This window comes from Eptatretus burgeri, chromosome 9 (genome assembly GCF_056783735.1).
Source record: "Eptatretus burgeri isolate ZD-2024b chromosome 9, Ebu_testis_v1, whole genome shotgun sequence".
Lineage (NCBI taxonomy): Eukaryota > Metazoa > Chordata > Myxini > Myxiniformes > Myxinidae > Eptatretus > Eptatretus burgeri.
Genome location: NC_140969.1, coordinates 13,560,047 through 13,582,000, shown reverse-complemented (window position 1 = coordinate 13,582,000; position 21,954 = coordinate 13,560,047). Strand labels below are relative to the sequence as shown.

The 21,954-nt window shown below is 34.6% G+C and overlaps 1 protein-coding gene and 2 long non-coding RNA genes across 3 annotated transcripts in view; all 3 read right to left on the bottom strand.

The window, feature by feature from the left end:
- The window catches only part of LOC147019555 (uncharacterized), a 438,487-nt gene that overhangs the window by 137,706 nt on the left and 278,827 nt on the right, over window positions 1-21,954 (bottom strand). The gene's annotated exons all lie outside the window — the stretch shown is intronic.
- On the bottom strand, window positions 16,852-18,979 carry LOC147019559 (uncharacterized). The gene is made up of 4 exons (XR_015061459.1): window positions 17,927-18,979; window positions 17,672-17,830; window positions 17,337-17,394; window positions 16,852-17,112 (listed from the first exon to the last, which is right to left on the bottom strand). It is a non-coding gene; the product is annotated as an uncharacterized LOC147019559 (long non-coding RNA).
- On the bottom strand, window positions 19,705-21,397 carry LOC147019558 (uncharacterized). The gene is made up of 3 exons (XR_015062026.1): window positions 20,971-21,397; window positions 20,444-20,681; window positions 19,705-19,959 (listed from the first exon to the last, which is right to left on the bottom strand). It is a non-coding gene; the product is annotated as an uncharacterized LOC147019558 (long non-coding RNA).

Genomic DNA, 21,954 nt, shown 5'->3' with positions numbered 1-21,954 from the left:
ATGCTGCCACCATCATGCTTGACATTAGGGATAGTGTTGACTTTGTTATGTGCAGTGTGAGGCTTGCGTCAGATGCAACGCTTTGAATTTAGACCAAAACATTTAAGTTTGACCGCAAAACCTTTCTCCACATGCCTGCATTATCAATAAGATGTTTTTGCACAAACTTCAAACAAACTTTTTGATGTCTTTTTCTGTAATGGCTTATTTCTTGCTTCCTGTCAAGAGGCCAGCTTTGTGAAGAGAACGGCATATTGTTGATTGATGAACACTGATCCTCATTTCAGACATAGAGCCTTGCAGATCTTTCAAAGTAATCGTTGGATTTACAGCGACATCCCAAACTAGTTTCCTGCTTGCCCGGCTGCTGAGTTTGGATGGTCGACCTGATCTTGGTGGAGTCTGGGTGGTGTGATACGTCTTCCACTTCTTAAAGATGGATTTTACCACACTCAAAGGGATTATGGGTGACTTTGAAATCTTCTTAGAACCCTCTCCTCAACGGTGCTTCTCCACCACTATATGTCTAACTTCTTTGGAAGCTCCTTGGCTTGTGTATGCAGAACAAGCGCGAGCGAGCGAGGTCTAGTTCCAGACAGAAGGGCAGATCCAGCAGAGAGTTCCCTTACACGTTGGCCAAACGCAGTGAATATATATATATATATATATATATATATATATATATATATATATATATATATATATATATATATATATATATATATATATATATATATATATATATATATATATATATATACATGCATACATTCAACACTAATAAATGTCAATGTATATCAGTGTGTCTCCTCCATAACTCCAAAACCATGAAACCTAGCAGCCTGAAACTTTGTATGCACACCATGGTCACTCCAAGGAAGTGCCTGAGTGAAAATTGGGTGTTTAGGTGAATTAAAACACTCCTTTTGAAGATAATTAACGACCATAATTAATTATATCCTTTATCAGGTGCCATCCTCAGCCATCCTGCTCTCTGGGGTCTTAAGGTGCATCCTGGGTTATCTTCCTTGGGTCTGAAACCACCATATTTTTTGTCCTGCTCAACCACGCCTTGACTTGGAGCAGGCAACGACGATTTCACAACGATATCGTATTTTTTTTCTTCACTTTCCTCACTCATGTTATCGAATGCCTGTTCATGATAGCTATGAATCGCTGGGCACATTGTTATGCTTATAAACGCTCGGAGACACCAATGTTTGCAGCTGTATTTCATTTCCGCACATGCCATAACCTTGAGAATCTCTTAAACTAAGCTGAATTACAAAATTTCGGCTCCAGAACTTAGCAGCAGTTCCGACTGCTAAAAAAGTGTTCATTTTTTTTCTATTTCAGACATAGTTTGGACATTCAGACAGAGCTATCACTTGCCAAGCCAGCCTTCCTCATCAAACATCTAATTGGAGTGCTTGCCAAGCACTATATTCAATGGCGGTACAGTTTTCGTCCTGATCAGAATATGCAGTTAGCAGTTGCTGCAAGGTGGAGCGTGTTCTGATCACGCGTTTTCGCTAAAGAGTGGATTTAATTCAACACCACCACCAACAACAACAACAAGAAGAATAACGACAACTGAACTTTGTCATTCTAAGCGAACCGTTCACTCACTGCGGATGCTTTTGCTGCGTCACGTCATCGTGAGCGAGCGGTTTGTGCTGCATCATTCTGAGTGAGCGGCTAGTGCTCCGTCATCCTGGTACTCATGGTTGAGTCTTTGCTGTGAAATGCTCTACCCAGCTCAAGGAAACCTTCAGGAACAGCTGATTATATTCTGAAATAATCAGAATCACTGGAATTTCGCACAGGTGGAGGCCAATTAACTTGGTGTGTGATTTTGAAGGTGATTGGTTACACCTGAGCTCATTTATAATTGCTATTATAAGGGGGATGGACACTTATCCAACCAAGATATTCTAGTTTTGTATTTTTAATTAATTTTAAAAAATATATAGAAGCTGTTTTTCACTTGGAAGTTGTGGGTTCCGATGTGAAAATAAAGATGGAAAAAAGTCTGATTTAATGCAATTTTATTTCAGGCCTCAAGGCAACAAAAGGTGAAAAATTTGAAAGGGGGTGTAGACTTTCTCGAGGCACTGTATATATCTTCTTCTTCTCCTTTCGGCTGCTCCCGTTAGGGGTCGCCACAGCGGATCATCCGATCCGCATAGTGATTTGGCACATGTTTTACGCCGGATGCCCTTCCTGACACAACCCTGGTCGCCTCTTACGACACAGGGATATGGTACACCTATTTTAACCGGGGTATACACCGGCCCAGTACACTGGTACTCATTTCGCCGACCTCGGAAGGATGACAGGCTGAGTCAACCCCCTGGTGTATTAATTCAGTGGCCCAACGGGGCTTGAACTCAGGACCTTTTGGATCCCAAGCCGCTGCCCTAACCACTGCGCCAACACACCAGGCTGAGGCACTATATATATAAGTAGGGTGGATTTACTGGTTCTGGCTCACTTTTCCCCATGTAAATGAATGGGGGATTTTCAGCGATTCCCTTTTTTTTTCCCTAAAAATAAACCCCCTTTTTATCCGTTTTTCCCTGCTGTGCAGGGGTTTGGTTTTATGGTCGGATGCCCTTCCTGGACGCCTCTTACAACACAGGGATATGGTACACCTATTCTAACCGGGCATACACCGGGACCAGTATACTGGTACTCATTTCGCCGACCGCGGAAGGATGACAGGCTGAGTCAACCCCCTGGTGTTAATTCAGCAGCTGAGCGGGATTCGAACTCGGGACACTGGGATCCCAAGCCGCCACCCTAACCACTAAGCCAACACCAGGCTTTGTATATATATAACCAGGCTATCCCAAGGTATATTTATTTGTCTCCCCTTTAACCTGGAGGTTGATCAGCTCACTCATTGAACCTATAAAGATTTGTTCATTCTCAAATTCCTTCAATAGTTTAATTTTCTTTGCACAATAATCCCCATCTAAAATATTGACAAACAAAACATTTGAATCTTTATATTTTTTAAGATACCCCTTTTGTGCCATTACGAAATGATAAACTTCTCTTAATGATCTCATCTGACCACCTCCTGAGCCACATATCATTTTGAGATTATAGTAAATTGTTTTTTCATTGTTCAATTGATAACCATCAAAGTTTTCAGTCCATTCAAGGATATTCATTTTATCTTTACATCCTCTAACTTACTACTTTTTAAATTGATTCGCTTATTTGTTTTATTTACCTTTGTTTTAGTTATTTTTTCAATAAGACTTATTTGATATTTTTCACATTCATTATGTTTTCCATTTATATACCAAGACTGAGATTTTCTCCACTCTTTAGTTTGATTAATACTTGGTTTAACCATTTTTATACACTCTATCATACAATATCCATATGGAACACAATCTATTCCATTATCTAAAATAAATCTCTTATCATCAAAGGCTCCTAATGCCTTTTTATTTACTTCTTCACTATATATGTCATGTTTATAACTTCTTATTGTATTCATTTTCCTGTATTCTTCTTTCTTATTCATCAAACAATTATAATAATTTCTAAAAGTTATTGATTTCTTTATTACATATTTCTTTATTCCCTTTAACCTCTTATCAATCTGATCACCATACTTATAAGCATATGCCTTTGCTCTCAATCCAATAAACTCACTCATTACTTTTCCACCCAACTCATCCTTAAACTTACCAATAACCTTTTCATTCTTTTTGGAAAATAACTCACTCTTCTTGCTGAAATTACTTGTATCATATACTCCAATATTTTTCTTCATATCTTCATAAACATCATCAGTTTTTATATCTAGGATAAAACTATCAGTGTCCATATACAACAATGAAACATTTTCACCATACTCTTTCTTTAAGTCATTATACAAATAATCATACATCAATATCTTTGATAAATCAAGAACTGCTGTTCCAATATAAATTGGTTTATCCATTACAATACTTTCCTTTTTCATATGAATTGCAGAAAAGTTCTCTGAAAAAAACCTCTTCTCTCTCAAAACTTGGTTTATTTATCAATCTCGAAGCTTCTTTCCAAGATGTTGCTAATCTAATGTTTTGCCTGTTTCTAACATTTTCCATAGTCTTTCCAAATACAGCATTATTCATTAATTTATAAAAGTCCCCTTCAAATTTTACTTTTGTATTTGCTCTCATATCTGTATTGAATTGAATATACTTTTTCACCCAAGGACTTTGTTTAAATTTTAAAACTCTATGAATTTTAGCTACTCTCAATCCTTCTCTCAAAAACTGTTTTAAGCTTCTCTGATGTAAAACATATCCCTCTTTATCATAGAATGTTGTTAATAACTTTTCTGTTGATTTGCCTTTAATATTAAAACTTTTATGATAATCACTGAACCATTCTTTCTTTGGGGTTTCTTTCTCACATGCAAAAGGAAGGTCTTTATGCTTATTATGAAGAACACTCGGGTACCTCAAATCAACTTCAAAATAATAACCTTCTTCTTCGTCATTCAATTCCTCTTGAGAAGAAATAACAATATTCATCAAAGCCTTTTCATAATCCTTTTCTTCCACCCACTCTAATTTACCATAAGGTAGAGATTGAGACATTGCCCATCCATACAAATTATTAGCATCAAAATACATCAAATAATTACTATCTTTTTCACTATCATAATTTGGAAGATATTTATTATTTGCTTTAGCATATCTTTTTGAACATACTTGTGATATTCCACCTCTCTTGGACTTCTCAATCATCAAAAGCATATCCACATCACTGATTAAATCTATATCTTGTTTTGTCATTTTCAACATTGCACTCCAAGCTAAACCAGGAGCTGTGAAATAGTGGGCAGGGTCTAATCCATAACAATTTTTATTATGACAGAGTGTTCTAAAAGCCTCAAACACATCAGCTAACAATAAAACATCTGTTTTTAGATATAAATCGTGATATTCTCCAAGGTTCTTTATCTTAAATAATTTCCATATTTCTTGTGCGTGTTTATATTCCTTATCACTTATCTCTTCTTCATAAAGGTTATTATAGAAACTTTCTTTTGATGGAAGTTGTGTTTCTTTAAATCTCATAAATGAATCCATATAATCATAAGGATAAATTCCCTTACTTGTAAGAATTTTCTCTTTACTTTGAATTTCATTCCTTGTTTGAATTTCCTCTCTCGTAAGAATTCCTTCTTTAATCAGAATTTCATCTTTAATCTGAATTTCCTCTTTAGTTAGAATTTCATTCATTGTTCGAATTTTCTTTATAATTAGAATTTCATCTTCAGTTAGAATTTCTTCATTAATTACAGTTTCCTCTTTACTTTGAATTCTCTCTTTAATCTGAATTTCCTCTTTAGTGAGAATTTCCTCTTTTGGAAAGAATGAATTAAGATTTGGAAAAGAGTCCGTGGAGCTTAGATTTGATGCGAGGTAGGCTAGTGGTGTTCCCATAAACTTGTAAGAATCTAGAAACCTAATACGAGTTAAAGGTTTTGTGAATATCATTTTTGAAAATGAAATATACTTTTGACTTGTGTTTGTTATGGCAGAAATATTCCCTGGTGTTTTTGAAAGTTCATTTATAAATAGATGTGTATCATAGTTGGCGCTGTTGTGAAGAAAGACTGGAATAAAAGAAGGTAATTTATAATTAAGATTACAACAGGAATGAGCGGGACCTCTATATTTACCAGTAAGATGACAATGGTCTCTAACTTTAGACTCCTTAATTTCCCCTCACAAATATGACAGATATTGTTCATTCTAAATTCTAATTTTTCTTCTTTGGTTAATTTCATCGGTTCATTTGTTTCTTTCATTAATTTAGTGAGTCTTATACAATCCTTTTCTAATCGTTTTACAAACTCTTGTGAAGCATTTTTTCCACGATAATGTTCAAGTTTGTTATACTTTTCTCCAACAGATGATTTGATATAATAACAGAAACCACAAGGAATATGTTTTTGATATTTATTTGTATATGGTTCTTTTGGATTAGGAGAAGCAGTATTTATCTTTTTAAGGATACACTCAAAATCAGCGTATATCACAAATGGGTGCATGATAGATTTATTATAATCTTCAAAAGAAATCTTTTCACCAGGTTTAGGCATTGTAATTACAGCTGATTTATGATTACTACAATATTTTGAATGTTGTTCTAATCGTTCTTTTGTATGAAATGAATTAAGACATCGCTTACAAGGATATATTTTGTTTGCTGTTCTGAATACCTGAGAAGAGATTAATCTTGATAAATTATTGATGTATGTGTAATGTGAATTCTTTCCAACACTAAAATATAAAAGATCAATGTGTGTTTCTTCATTTTTATAGTTGTTTGAAATTTTTAATATTTGAACTTTGTTTGTATCCGTTAATCCATATACATTAATAGAAAGATTATTCTTTTTCTCAAATTTAGGAATATCTGTTAGTGGCATTGGGAATTTAAAATCTTTAATGTCCAAGGTATTCTCATATTTCATATATTGTTTTACTCTTTCTGAATTACATTTTGGTGGATGTAAGTGAGCAAGAACAGACCAGAGAAAACATTTATTATCATTGTTCTTAATATTAACAACTGCCTTCTTTAGTTTTATTTCTTTTGGTAATTCAATATAAGAAGAAGCTTTAAGAGGGTTTGATTTTAGAATGTGTATATCTAAAAAGATGATTTTTTTAATATTGAATCCACTTCCTACCACTGTATTATCAACATCCTCCTCTTGTCTTGATAGTTCTTCATAAACCCCACTATTCAAAAAATCTTGAAATGATGTTATAAAATGAAGATCTGTTCTCATATAAGGAGTTTGTTCTTCATCTTGTCTTTTCATATTCATTTTCACTCCCATATAAAACTTTAAAGTTTTCATTTCTTTTAATGTCTTTTTAATAAATTTTTCAACATCGGGTTTCACTATTTCAATTGATTCAGCTATTGATGATGGACCGGGTTCTCCAAATTGAAAAATCCTTATTTTTATATGCCCTTTAAATGCCCCATCAGTGTTTTCAATATAATAGTCTCCCTTTACTTTAAACTCATTTTTCTTGTGTTTTTGTGATTGAAGATGTTTATTATAACTACTCTTCAAAACATCCTTTGAACAGATATCACAATGTTTTCTTTCCAACTCAAGAGGAGATATTTTATGAAACAGATTAAATGTGTGTTTGTTGGTTCGGAGGTGTTTTCTATAATGTTTATATTCGTGATTACAAACATCGCAGTACGTTGTATTCACCATATTTATAGAATAAAACTTTGCTTAAACTAAAATTTTCTTGATGAAAATTTCGTTTAATTTATAGGTGAATCTGTGCTTAAAAACATTTTATCCTCCAACTTTTTCACTTAATAAATACAATGTTTCAAGACACAAAAGACAAGTTTCAATCAATCTCTTCATCTGTTAAAGATACTGAGAAATATGTCAAGGATGTAAAATTGAACAAAGATAAATATAACAACTATTGGATAAAAACTATTATGGTAAATAATATGAGTTCTTCAATTTCCTTCAGTGGAAGGGCTTTTAGTATACCTGGTAGAACATCAATTAAAGTATCTCTAACAAAAGTTTCTCCTCTCCTTCTAGTAATATATTCAAAACTAGAAAAAGCAATGAAACAAGAAAAAGTATCAAAGAACAAAAACCTTATGGATGGAGCTTTAGAAAGAAAAGATAAGACCATCTGTAATATGCAAGGAGAAATTTGTATTTTTTTCAACAACCCTAAAGATGTAAATCTTGATGAAATAAAGGATGTTAATATATCAGGTGAAATGACATTTCGTTCAATAGTAGTTAACGATAATTTTAAAATTACCTTTAATATAAAAAATGTTGTCGTTGAATCTGATAATGAAAAAAAGTATATCGATATCGATGGTAATATACAACTGAAAGTATAGATGAATTTCAGTTTAAGTAAAGTTTTACTTTATAAATATGCTAGACTTTCCTGATTCTCCATATGACAAATTTGAGAATTGTCCTGCGTGTGAAAGACAGGGATTAAACACAGAGTCAAAAGCCTATAAACAATGTATATTCTGTGATTGTCTTCTAATTAATGATAATAAAAAATATAAAAAGGAAAATAATTCTTTTAGATTTACACCAAAAATGAATTACTTTACAAGATTGATTAGAGAAATGAATGTAAAGTATGAGGATGATAACACACCTTTCCTTACAAGGGAAGAAACTGAACGTATTAGAGAAATGTTCAAAGGATTGATGTTATATATTATTCATGGATGTGATTTTCAGGGAAATATCAACACAAGATATTGCATAAATAAAATAATGGATTATCTTGAAATTAAACCTGAACTTAGGATAAAATATAGAATTTCGAAAAAAGCCAATAATAAATTAAATAACCTGTTTTCCAAATATATAAATGAATGATGATTTTATACCCATTTGGGAAAATAAGATAAAATTTGACAACCATAAAAATCTCCCAAATTCATTAAGATGCCTCATAGTTGGTTCAAGTGGATGTGGAAAAACCTGCTTACTTTTAAAAATGCTCCTCACTCCCAACTTTTTAGATTATGACAATTTAATAATTTTCACAAAGTCGAGTTTTCAACCAGAGTATCAACTACTCTCACAAGGTTTTAATGCTGGTCTTCAAAAAGAAGATATAATCGGTTTATTTAAACTTCAAAAACCTAAATGATTTTAACATTGAAGATATAATACAACTATTTTGTGATACACAGAGATGTAAAAAGAAATCAAAACCGATAACTTGTATTCTGAGTGATAATACGGATGATATACCGTCTCCCCAAGATTTGGATAAATCCAAAAAGAACCTCGTTATCTTTGATGATTGTGTTAATGAGAGAAACCAAACGGTAATGGACAGCTACTACACAAGAGGGAGACATTCTTCTTGTAATTGTATTTATCTTAGTCAATCGTACTTTCAGCTTCCTCGTCGTTCCATCAGAAACAATGCTAATACTTTTATTTTATTCAAGTTAAATTCAATAGATATAAACAATTTTTGGAGAGACAATTGTTCTACATTATGTAGTAAAAAGGAATTTGGGGATTACATGAAACACACGACTGAAAAATATAAATATATTGTTGTGAAACAAGATGAGATATTAAATGATATTTTTCAATAAATAAATGGATGCGAAAGAAAGAGCAAGAAGATTTAGGGAACATCAAGAGTTGGTTTCAAAAGTTGTAAAACAGCAGGAAGACATAAAGAAGAAACGCAGACAGAAACTAACGGGCGAAGAAGCATTTGAAAGAAAACAAGAGAAATTTTTTAAACCACTTTTAAAAACTTCCCAAGAAAAAATGAAAGATGTTTCCACAGTTCCCACAGTAGAATATACTCCCAGAAAGCTCCAAATGTTAAAAGATTTCAGTCAAATGACGGAGGAAGAATTAGAGCATATTGGAGAATTAGAACATGATGAAGGTTTATTTCAACAACTGGAAGAGATTAATCAACCCCCTGATTATATTGTGAATGCTGCTCAAAACAATGAATATTCAGCGGATTCAAAAACCAAAGCAGGACTCATTCCAACAGAACAACCAGCAATATTTCATCTTGTTCAAGAAAAGGTATTGATATTTAATGATGAATTAAGGTTCTTAAGTTCTGCTCAAGCCCCTGTTAAACTAACTCCGAGATTAATGTTTCTTCTCACAAAAGATGGAAGACAAGGTTCAACTGTGAGGGATGAATCAAAGTATATTGATAAACCATTGGATATGGAAAATAATGATGATAGAGTATATATTGATTTGCTGAACACTCTAAATTATAAGGTTATTCTTTCTGGTAAAAGTAGGAAGAATGAGAAGGAGAAACACATTATTCAGGCTTTAAGTATCCTTGGTTCAGGTGTTAGTTTTCTTCCAAATGACCCATCGCAATTAGTTAATAGACTGTTATTGTTGTTAGGCAGTCAGAAGGCTGGAAATAACAATTGTTTTAATGAAGCATCAGCCATTTTAGACCAGTTGATGAACATGAAAATAATTAATAAATCTCAATATAAAGACATTTTATCTCATATTAAATAAGATGAGAAGCACAATCCTGAGTTTTAATTTCACAACAAGCGACCACACATCTTCATTCCCATACCCACTACAACTTGACACAACAAAAGAATATGAGGCATCTTTATTGTCCATGGAGACTTATAATACCTTATTTAATATAACCGAGAAAAATGACAAGTTTAGTTATAATCCGGGAAGTGGATACAAAACGATAACAGTCTCAATTCGAGCATACGAGATTTCTCAAATATCTTCCGAAATTGCTCGTCTTATGAAAGAACAGGGTGATGAACCAAAAAATATTGTTATAAACATTCAAAAACATACTTCAAAATCAACGATTAAAGTTAAAAATAACTACAAGGTTGATTTCACAATTGATAATTCATTCAGAGAGTTATTGGGTTTCTCCTCAAAAAGATTGAAACTAATGGGACGTTTTACAGTGATAATGTCATTCAAATATCCTCAGGAATAAATTCCGTGTTAATTCACTGTGATTTGATTGATGGTGCTTATAATGATGGAATAAAACAAATACAATATTTTCATTCAGTGCATACTCAACCCCAATTGGTTATAAATTTAATATGGAACCTAAAAATTTGGTTTATCTACCTGTGTCAGGAAAAACCATACACAGAGTAAATTTTAGGATAACCGACCAAGATAATCGTGTGATTTCTTTTAATGGAGAAGTTATATCCATCAGAATTCACCTACGTGAAGTTTTCCAATAAATAAATACGATGGTTATTGTGAGGAAACACGAGTTGGGAAAATATAAAATAATTACAGGGGATGGGATGTTCCTTTCCCCATACTACAAGGGTGAAGGTATGTATCTTGGTAGAGGATACTATAAACCTAAGAGACAAAGGGGTGTTGGACATCAATTTAGAGGAGATGGGATAATTGATACTCTCATGGGTATTGGTTCAACTATTCTTAAACATAAAGATCTAATTGGTTCAACTGCTTCTGCTGTGGGAAATGTAGCAGGTGCTGTAAAGAGTATAAAAGATGCTCAGAAGGAATCTCATAAATTACAAGCAATAAAAGAAATTAAGAAAGGCAAAACTCAGTTGTCCCCCAAGAACGACAGAAAATAATTCAAATACTTGGATCAGGGTTTCAAAAGTTTTAACATCTTTTTCCTAAATAAATACAAGTATGGAAGCAATTGATAGTATCTATGATTTGGATGATACTATTATTATCTCAAACTCCACTAAAAAGAAGATTACTTCAAGGTAAATGCAATAACTGGAACAGACTGGAATACGAATGGTACAAAAAGTTTTGAAATAAATAATCAACAAACCTATTTGAATCTCTCCGAAAGTTTCTTGTTGTGTAAATTTAAATTCACTAAAGCTGGGAATAACACAAACGCTACACTTGTAAATGATTTCTTCTGGAAAATGTTTGATAGTGTGCGTTTGTATATTGGAACACAAGAAGTTGAAGCGGTTGATTATGTCTCTGCTGTATCTGAAATGATAAAATTTACACTCTATACATTCAGTGATAGAATGGGAAAGGGGTCTGTCGAAGGTTTTATTCCTGATATGTCAACGGGAACAAACACAGACCCTGGATATATTCAAAGGAAAGGAGCGTATAATGATGATACAAAAGCAGAAAATAGTTTTACTGTGGCGGTTCCTCTTAAAGGTATATTTGGATTTTGTGATCATGATAAAGTTCTGTATGGTCTTAAAATTAGATTTCAACTACAAAGGAATGATAATGAAAATAGATTGCTTTTTGGTGTTGGTAATGCTTTTGGTGATCAGAATAAATTTGTAATTGAGGAGATGAGTTGGTATATCAGTGAATATACTCCTAATCTTAAAACAGAAGAGATGTTGAATCGAAGACTTAACTCAAAGAAACCACTCAGTGTATCATACCTCAAAAGAAGATGTCAACACGTTAAACTCAATCAAACTACTTACACGTGGAATTTGGGTGTTCTGGAAGGAAAGCCACGATATCTGTGGATCATTTTTAAAAAGCCAGATGGTGATACTGCGACTGATAAGAATAATGCATTGAGTGATAATGCTAAGGTGAAACAACTTCGCGTTTCTCTAGATGGAACATATTATCCACGAGATAGATTGGAAATTAATTGGGAAAAAATGATTTTGCTGAAGCATACAAGTCTTACCAAAAGGTGTGTGAAAGTAATGGAAATAAAGAACCTATTTTGGATATGACAGCATTTAAAAGTTTGTATACAATCTATGCGTTTGACCTGAGCGCGCAAAAGGAAACTATAAAGTCTAATCGAGTGGATACTTCCCTATACATTGAAAGAGGAGAGAGTGAAGAAGTTGATACATATTGTTTGCTTTTGGAAGAAACAGAATTGCAGATTAATACAGATAATGGTGTGATGATTAGTCTCACATAATTTTTTGTTAAATAAATGAGTGGCAAAGTACCAACTGGGGTATATGTTAATCAAATCAATCTTCATAAACTATCATCTTGTGTTCAAAATCAAAAGCCTTGTACGATTAACGTTAATACAATTCAGAGAAAAGGAGCAGTAAGAATTGATGTTTTGCTCACAAGAGAACAGGTTAAAATCTTGAATGACACTGGCTCACTTAAAATTAAAATGACAAAACCAATGTTGAAAAAATATTCAATAAGAGAGACGAGTGGAGGATTTCTCCCATTTCTAATTCCTTTATTTGCTGGTTTAAGTGCGGTTGGAGCATTGACGGGTGGTATTTCAACAGCGGTGAAAACTGCCAACGAAAGGAAGGCCCAACTCCAGGCTCAAAAAGAATTGGAAAGACATAACAAAGAGTTGGAGAAACAAATTAGTGGAAGTGGTGTAATTGTAGATTTTGCTGAAAAACTTGAAGGTCTGCCTGATAAAGCGAGATTGTTAGTTGGAGATATGCTTTCTTCTATAGCACAAGCAGGTGTAAAATTAACGAAAAGAGGTAATGGATTATATCTTTCTAATAAATAAATGAGCATTGATGAGTGGTTGAAAGAATTTGGAAAGAATACAACATCAAATTTACAACTTGCCAAATATTGTAAGAAATTAAAAATTCATAATGTGGTTATTTGTATGAGAGATGAATTAACAAATGTGTCGAAACATACAAAGAATATTATTATGAACTTAGAAGATAATGATGGGAACGGTTCTCATTGGGTTTGTATTTTTAATAGTCAAGACAAATATTATTTTGATAGTTTTGGCCTTCCACCACCTGTTGAAGTTATAAAATTCTTACAGAATGGTGTTTATCAAACATTTCAAGTCCAAGAATTAAATTCCAAGTGTTGTGGTCAATTATGTCTATATGTGTTATTTCAACTCAACAAAAATATAAAATTTTATGATATTATTTTTAATCTAATATAAATGACTTATGTTGGTAAAGATGGTTCTATCTTTGGTGTATCTCAAGAACTGGATATTGATTTATCAAATTATTACACAAAGGCACAGGCTGAACGACATAAATATAATATAACCCAAAATATTAACATGAAAAATGCTTTTAAATTAAAAAATTATCCAAGCCCGACTGACGCGAATGACTTGGTGAGATTAAGCGATTTATCACAATATATATCCTTAAATAAAACGGCTGTGTATTCCAAAGATACAGAAGTGTTGATATTATCTCCAGGTCATACAGAATTCACAGTTCGAATTAAAATAAATTTTTATAAAGAAGGGCGTATCGTTTGTATGAGAATAGAACAATGGGGGTATGATATGAATGATTTAGGGTATAATTGGTCATTTAAAATTAACCTCGAAGACCTGGAACAATTAAATCAGTCTCGTAAGGAAGAATATTATCCACTTGGTATCGAGAATGAGTTTTGTGGGTCCACGATTAGTAAACAACAAATAAAAGAATTTAATAAGGGCAAATATAATAATGGTTTTGCCCTTGTTTATCTCATGAAAACAGAAAAAACAGGATTATATATAATAAGTAAGGAAATACAAAATGATTTAACTATGGGAAGATGGGGAGGTGTTTCGTGCCATAATATTATTCTAACATATATTTCTAATACATAAATGACAGCAAGAAGGCTTCAAGAAAATTATCATTTCTGTGTCCAAGCATACCTTCAAGAAAAGGGTATTCGGTATTTTAATAAATATGTTCTACAACATAAGAATGAGGTATTTTCAATAAAAGATTGGCATTATGCTGATGTTGATAAACCGACAACTTTAGATTTAATTAGAATGTTAAATAATGAAAAAATTATAAAGTTAAGAAAAGGTAAGGCTCTTTTAGAAATTCAAAAGAAATTTTATTGGTTTCCTGTTGTAAAAAAAATTATTTTCGATGCAGGAATAACAAGAAATCCTGATGAATATATGTATAATATTCTATGGGGTGTAAACGATTCAAGGATAGTAAGGGATGAGGAAGGAGTTGAAGAAGAGAGGGAAGAGGAGGAAAAGGAGAATGAGGAAAGAGAGAATAGAGAGAGGGAGGAAAAGGAGAAGAGAGAGAGGGAGGAAAGAGAGAGAATGAATAAATATCAAAATATGGAAACCAGTGAGATTCAAAAAAGATTGGCGGTATTACAGAAAATAACTCAACCCACCGAGGAGGAAACCAAAGAATTGACAAGTCTATTTGCAATACTTTCGACAAGACTATTAGCATCGTCAAGCCATTCATTTTAATTCAAGTTTTTTCTTAAATAAATGGAGGAGAGAGTGAAGGCATTTCTTAGGATTCTTTATGTTTTAAAAATTAAGATTCAAATGTGCATGTTGGAAACTAAAAAGGTTTTTGCACTCTGCAGGAATTTTTCTCATAAATAAATGAGTTATTGTCTCAAATGTAAAAAGAAAACTAATACTAAAAATATTTCATATATTAAAAGTAAAAATAACAGGGTTATACAAAAAGGTATATGTTCGGTGTGTGGTTCAAAAAAAAATCAATTTATCTCCAAACACAAACTCGGAGGAGATATACAAAAGTTTTTATCAGGAAGTAAATTTACAACTACTGGAATACCAGGGGAATTACATCTTCCAGGGTATTCTTTCTGTGGTCCAGGCACAAACTTGGATAAAAGATTAGATGAGGCAGACAATCCTAAATCCTGGAGTAAACCAATCAATAGAGTTGATGAAGTGTGCATGAGACACGATATTGATTATGGGAATACCACAACGTTGGAAGAAAAGCATGAAGCCGATAGAGAAATGTTGTATAATTTGTCTCTGATACAAAATCCAACCTTGAGAGAAAAAGTTGATAGGTTCATCGTGAAGAAGATGATTAGTGCTAAATTGAAACTTGGACTTGGAAATTCAAAAAACTCATAGGCTCTAATGATGCCATTAAGACTGAAGAGCAATTAGCTGATGAATTACATAAACCAATATTCACAAAGTTTCAGAGAAGGAAAGTTTATTCCAAGGAAGTTGATTATATCTGGTCTGCTGATTTGATTGAACTCAATAATGATAAGGGGTACAAGTATGCTTTAACCGTTATTGATTTGAGGAGTAGATATGCGTGGGTTGTCCCTTTAAAAAACAAAACAGGTAATACTCTTATGTTAGCTTTTCAACAGATATTTAATAAAAGTAAGAGAAAACCTAAAAAATTGTGGACTGATGAGGGTAGAGAGTTTTATAACAAGACATTTATGAATTTTCTAAAAAATAACAGTATTACATTATACAGTACCTTTAATGAAGGGAAGGCAGTTGTTGTTGAACGTTTTAATCGTACCTTAAAAGAGAGACTATATAAAAAATTCACACAACTCGGTTCACAACAATGGTTATCTTTTATTCAGGATATTGTGGATAAGTATAATGACACGATTCACACGTCAACGAATATGAAGCCATCAGAAACATTTACAAAATTAAAATATGAAAAAGAGATTAATGTCAGAAAACCTAAGTTCAAAGTTGGTGATATCGTAAGAATATATAGGTGGAAATCTCATTTTGAAAAGGGTTTTACTGAACGATGGACGAAAGAACTTTTTAAAATTGTTGATGTAATAGATACAGTTCCTTGGACTTATAAAATATATGATTTGGAAGGGGAAGAGATTTTAGGTTCATTTTATTCACAGGAATTACAAAAGACAAAGATAAATTGAAATTTTTTGACTCCGCCCCTTTTTGACTCCACCCACACAAGCCCCACCCACACAAGCCCCACACAAACCCACCACACACAAACCCCACACAAGCTCCAATAAATTGAAATTTTTTGACTCCGCCCCTTTTTGACTCCACCCACACAAGCCCCACCCACATAAACCCCACACAAACCCCACCACACACAAGCTCCACACAAGCTCCACACAAGCTCCACACACACAAGCTCCACCCATATTCACATAATTAGTGATTAGTTAATTAGTTCCCCCACACACAACATGTTTATTTAATTAAAAAATTATCCACCATTCCACACAAGCTCCACTCATCCACCCATCCACCCATCTCTCCACCCATCCATTGATCCACACAAACCTCATCCACATTCGCCCCTGCCCACATAAACCCCGCACACATAAGCCCCCCACACATAAACCCCTCCCACACAAGCCCCACCCACATAAACCCCGCCCACACACACCCCGCCCACATAAACCCCTCCCACACAAGCCCCCACCCACACAAGCCCCACCAAAGCCCCGCCCACACAAGCCCCACCCACACAAACCCCACCCCCCTCATCCCCCCTGTGCGCCCCCCACCTTTGACCCACCACCTCCCTCATCCCACCCCCCCACCCTTCCCCACACACACACATGGGGAGGGGAGGGATGGGATGAGGGGGTGATGGGTCATTGGGGGGGGCGCACCTACCCTCCCTTCATGTTTTGATCCTCTTCTTGTAATTCAGAATCAAGTAATTGTATACAAAACAAATATAATTTATTAATATTGAAAATATTAAATATTCATTTGCGAGAATGTATAATCTTTCCCAGCAATCTTCTCCAGATGTCTTGTGATTTCGAAACTCAGACACCATATTCTGTTTTGAAACAAAAAGTGGATAATAATTACATGGTAATATGAGTAAGCCTCGTTGACCACTGAATTAACACACCAGGAGGCCGACTCAGCCTGTCATCCTTTCAAGGTCAATAAAATTAATTCCAGTGTACTGACAAAACCGCGTTCAAACTAATAATGCAACCAACATTAGACGACATTCTAAAGAGAGAGTGATATTAATAATAATTCAGAAATATTTACCTCCAGAAAATCATGTGTTGTACAAGATTGCTTCAACAGCTGATGTTGTGCGATAGTGCTGAAAAAAAAAAAATAAGTCAAGGGTATAGATGAAGAGACAGACAGACAGGGAAAGCAACACACACCCACACACGCACACACACACACACACACACACACACACGCACACACGCACACACACACACACACACACACATAGACACACATAGACACACGTGTCTCACCATTGGTTTAATTCATTCGAGATCAGAGACCGGTCATTATAAATCATTGATCTCTTCAATAAGAGCAGAGAGAGGTAGGTAGGAAGACAGACACACACACACGTGTCTCACCATTGGTTTAATTCCTTCGAGATGAGAGGACGTGATAAGACTTCGTGCCACTCATTGAAAATGTCTTTCAATTCTCTTCTAAAATCATTGATCTCTTCAATAAGAGTATTAATTTCATGAACCACGTCGTGATACGTAAACTCAATTTCTTCCAATGCCCTGTCAGGGAAAAAATATATATATATATCAGAATTATCATGATTTAATTAATAATCATTTGCTTCATCGTTCAAAGAGAAAACCAAACAAACTTACCAACTCTGTAGTAAGCTTTTGCCTTCATCGGAAGAGAGATCATCCATGTCTCAGTTGTAAAAATGAAAATCCTGTCTGGCAGAAACTTTGTCTGGTGAATCACTTATAAGGCTTACAATGAGAAAATTCCCGAAACATTGGGTGCGGCCACAGGAAATGACAGCTTGGAAAATAACTGGGCGATTGTATGAATCATTTACAAAACATACTTAAAATGGTTTCGATTCAAATGTTTTCAGTTCGTGTTCTGAGATAAAATATAAACACGAGACCTTGTCTCACAGAATAGTTCCTATTTTTTCACAGCATGACTGTCTAAAACCACACAGCACGACCGTGTCAAAAAACACTTCCTCATTTTCACGGCATGAACTGAAAACATTTGAAACAAAACTTTTTTATGGCGTGGTTTATACACAAAAATGATTTGCAACTCGGACGGTGGTCAGATGAGATCATTAAGAGAAGTTTATCATTTCGTAATGGCACAAAAGGGGTATCTTAAAAAATATAAAGATTCAAATGTTTTGTTTGTCAATATTTTAGATGGGGATTATTGTGCAAAGAAAATTAAACTATTGAAGGAATTTGAGAATGAACAAATCTTTATAGGTTCAATGAGTGAGCTGATCAACCTCCAGGTTAAAGGGGAGACAAATAAATATACCTTGGGATAGCCTGGTTATATATATACAAAGCCTGGTGTTGGCTTAGTGGTTAGGGTGGCGGCTTGGGATCCCAGTGTCCCGAGTTCGAATCCCGCTCAGCTGCTGAATTAACACCAGGGGGTTGACTCAGCCTGTCATCCTTCCGCGGTCGGCGAAATGAGTACCAGTATACTGGTCCCGGTGTATGCCCGGTTAGAATAGGTGTACCATATCCCTGTGTTGTAAGAGGCGTCCAGGAAGGGCATCCGACCATAAAACCAAACCCCTGCACAGCAGGGAAAAACGGATAAAAAGGGGGTTTATTTTTAGGGAAAAAAAAAGGGAATCGCTGAAAATCCCCCATTCATTTACATGGGGAAAAGTGAGCCAGAACCAGTAAATCCACCCTACTTATATATATATATATATATATATATATATATATATATATATATATATATATATATATATATATATATATATATATATATATATATATATATATGTCCATTGACGATCCCCATCAAACTTTGCAGAACGAGAGCAATTTTCACCATCTCACTGTGAAAAACTGGTGGACACCCACTCAAAACGACCCAGGATGAAACGGAAGACCAAGAAGGAACCCGAAGAAGAGCAAAGATGGAGTCATCAGGAGGAACCTGCTGGATCGGACTTTGGTTTCAACTGCTACGCCACAACCCTCAAACCCATGCAGGTGAAACCAAGTGAGCTTTACAAAAAAAATTTCTGCAATAATTCACTTCTCCTTGGAGAGATCGATCATGAAGATTGGAATATAGAGATGAAAGAGAAGAAAAAGCAATTATTGGAATGAATAAAGATAATTATATATAATATAAAATTAAATACTAGCAGTGGTAATACGTGTAAAAAATGTCATAAAAATAAAAAAATTACAGTCATGGCTGCAAAAGTTGCTTTCACCAAGTATTGACCTCAGGGGCTGAAGACTTCTGCAACCAGCAAATTTTGATTCGTACATGTGTTTTGGAGCTATTCCTTGCATGTAACCTCCTTCAACTATTAGTATTTAGTTTGTTCTTTTCTGTTGTGAATCAAAAAAGTTAATTTGGAAAAATTGTTTCTGTATAATTCATCGAAATGAGGTACTATTGATAGGGGCGAATATTTTTTGCCAGCTCCTGTATCGCTATAAAAAATCATCCCGATACATCGAATGCCTTTTCTGAAAAAGGACTGCAATTAAAAAAACACTTACCTTCGATTGTTTTGCAATTGTGCCAATAAGGAAGTTGGTCCTTACATTGTCTACATTTGGCACAAGAATAGAAGAATACTCGGGAATGAAGTCAGAGGGATATACATACTCTTGAATTCTGGAGTTCCAATGTTCCCAGGTACCTGCCATTAAAAAGAAAAAAAAATTCCTCTTGAAATTGGAGAATATTTTTGTTTTTGTTGTGTGTCCACACAGCACACACTAAACTGTGAACACGACAAGGGGTCCTGTTAAACCTTTCACCAGGAAAGATGAAAGCTTAAAAAGAACCATGATAAATACAACATACTAAAAAACAAAAAAAAACCTGACATAGCTTGTATAAAGTCATCCACAAATTAAAAAAGATAAATTAAAAGCAATTGAGTTCATTTTTTTTCTTTCCACGTATTTTCTTGTTTATCGTCTCTCTTTGCCTCAAGAGTGGTTGATGTGATTAAATAACCTTACAGCAATGCAATTTCCATTTGTTCGTGATAATGAGGATGTGGATGACCATGATTTGTGAATGCAAGAAAAAAAAAACAGGGCATTTTTCTGTGAACTTACAAACCATCCTCAAATATGGCAAACTTCATCAAAGCATACACCTGAACATCAACCTACCATTTTGGTTGACCAAAAACTCAAAAATTGTGTCTTGGCTTTCGGACGGAATGCTTGGCAGGTCAAGCTTTCTTTTGTGCGTTCGCAGGAATCTTTCCAGTTTGGCCCGGTCATCTCTCTCGAGCAACGCTCCCAAACTCCACATCAGCGCGAACACGAAGAGCCGCTCGATGTGCGATGCCTCGAAATCCATCGGGTCATTTTTCTTTGGAAGAAGCCCCTCCAAAAGATCTGTTGACTGAAATGGGATCGGAATTTCACTGTGAATACTCAAATGACTCATTATTCGTTTTATTAGGCCCTTTTCTTTTATTAATAAATATGTTTTTTTTATTAATATAATTAATATAATATAATAGAAGTAAATGAATTGTTTGAAATGGTTTGACGGATACATATAGGGCTGCAAAAACAAAAATGCAAAAGAGAAAGTGTACGAAGAGTTATAAACACAAAGGAAGTCTCTTCTAAATAGAGCTTTTTCATCACAAGAAAAACAAACAAACAAAACAATGGAGCATCATTACCTGAGTGATGTAATTGCATTCTAAAAGTTGCATTTTTGGATAAAGTTCAAGGTTCATGAAGGTAAATGCTTCTTCAAACACCTCGTCATAAAATGAAAAAAGAATGTCGGCTTCTTTAAGGTTGCGTGTTTTCAACCAAGCCTGAGAAAGTACAGAAGTGACATCAAAAGTAATTGGTTTGCTTCAAACAAAGTTTATTTTTACAAACATCGATGTGTTTAAAACACGTATACATACCTTTTCACATCAATACGTACGACTAGATCATAAGTGTGGAGAAATTGGCAGGGAATTTGAAGGAGGTGGGTTTGGGTTGGATTAACGGGGGTAGAAAAGATCGTGGTTTTGGATGGGGGAAGGTAAGAGGTGGTGATGAATTGGCTGTTTTGAAGACCTGGAGGGAAGAGTGGGATTGAAGAGAGTGTGGGAGTTTGTTCCAAAGGCGGGGAAAAAGAAGAATGAAAGAGTGAAGGTGAGCAGTGATTCGTGATTTTGGTTGTTTCACCAGAAGGGGGTTGTTGGCGGACCTTTATCGCCCTGCGGAAATATGGGAGGGGGGGGATCACAGACAGAGCAGAGGATACGATGCCGAGATACCGATGATCCGAAATGCTTTGGTTTCCACATCATGAAGCCGAGAAAGGTGAGAGGCAGGAGCACCAGCCCAGACAGGAGAGAAATACTCCATCAGGCTGCAGAAGAAAGCTTTGCATGTGGTGAGGAGCTCAGAATTGATTCTTCATGTCTTTATCCTCCACATTATGTACTGGATGTCCAAGCTCCTCCATGAGTCTGAGATCACCGTACAAATGTTCAGATAAACTGTCCTGGCCTTATATAAGAAGTTTAGGGTCTTTATTAATTGTTAAAAGAGTTAAGAGTACAACCAACTATTTGCAAGCATGGGGAGAGGATGCCTTGCAAAATCTGAGTAATGTCGACAAATTCCAAAACGATGGTGAGAAAACAGTCCCTTGTAAAAAA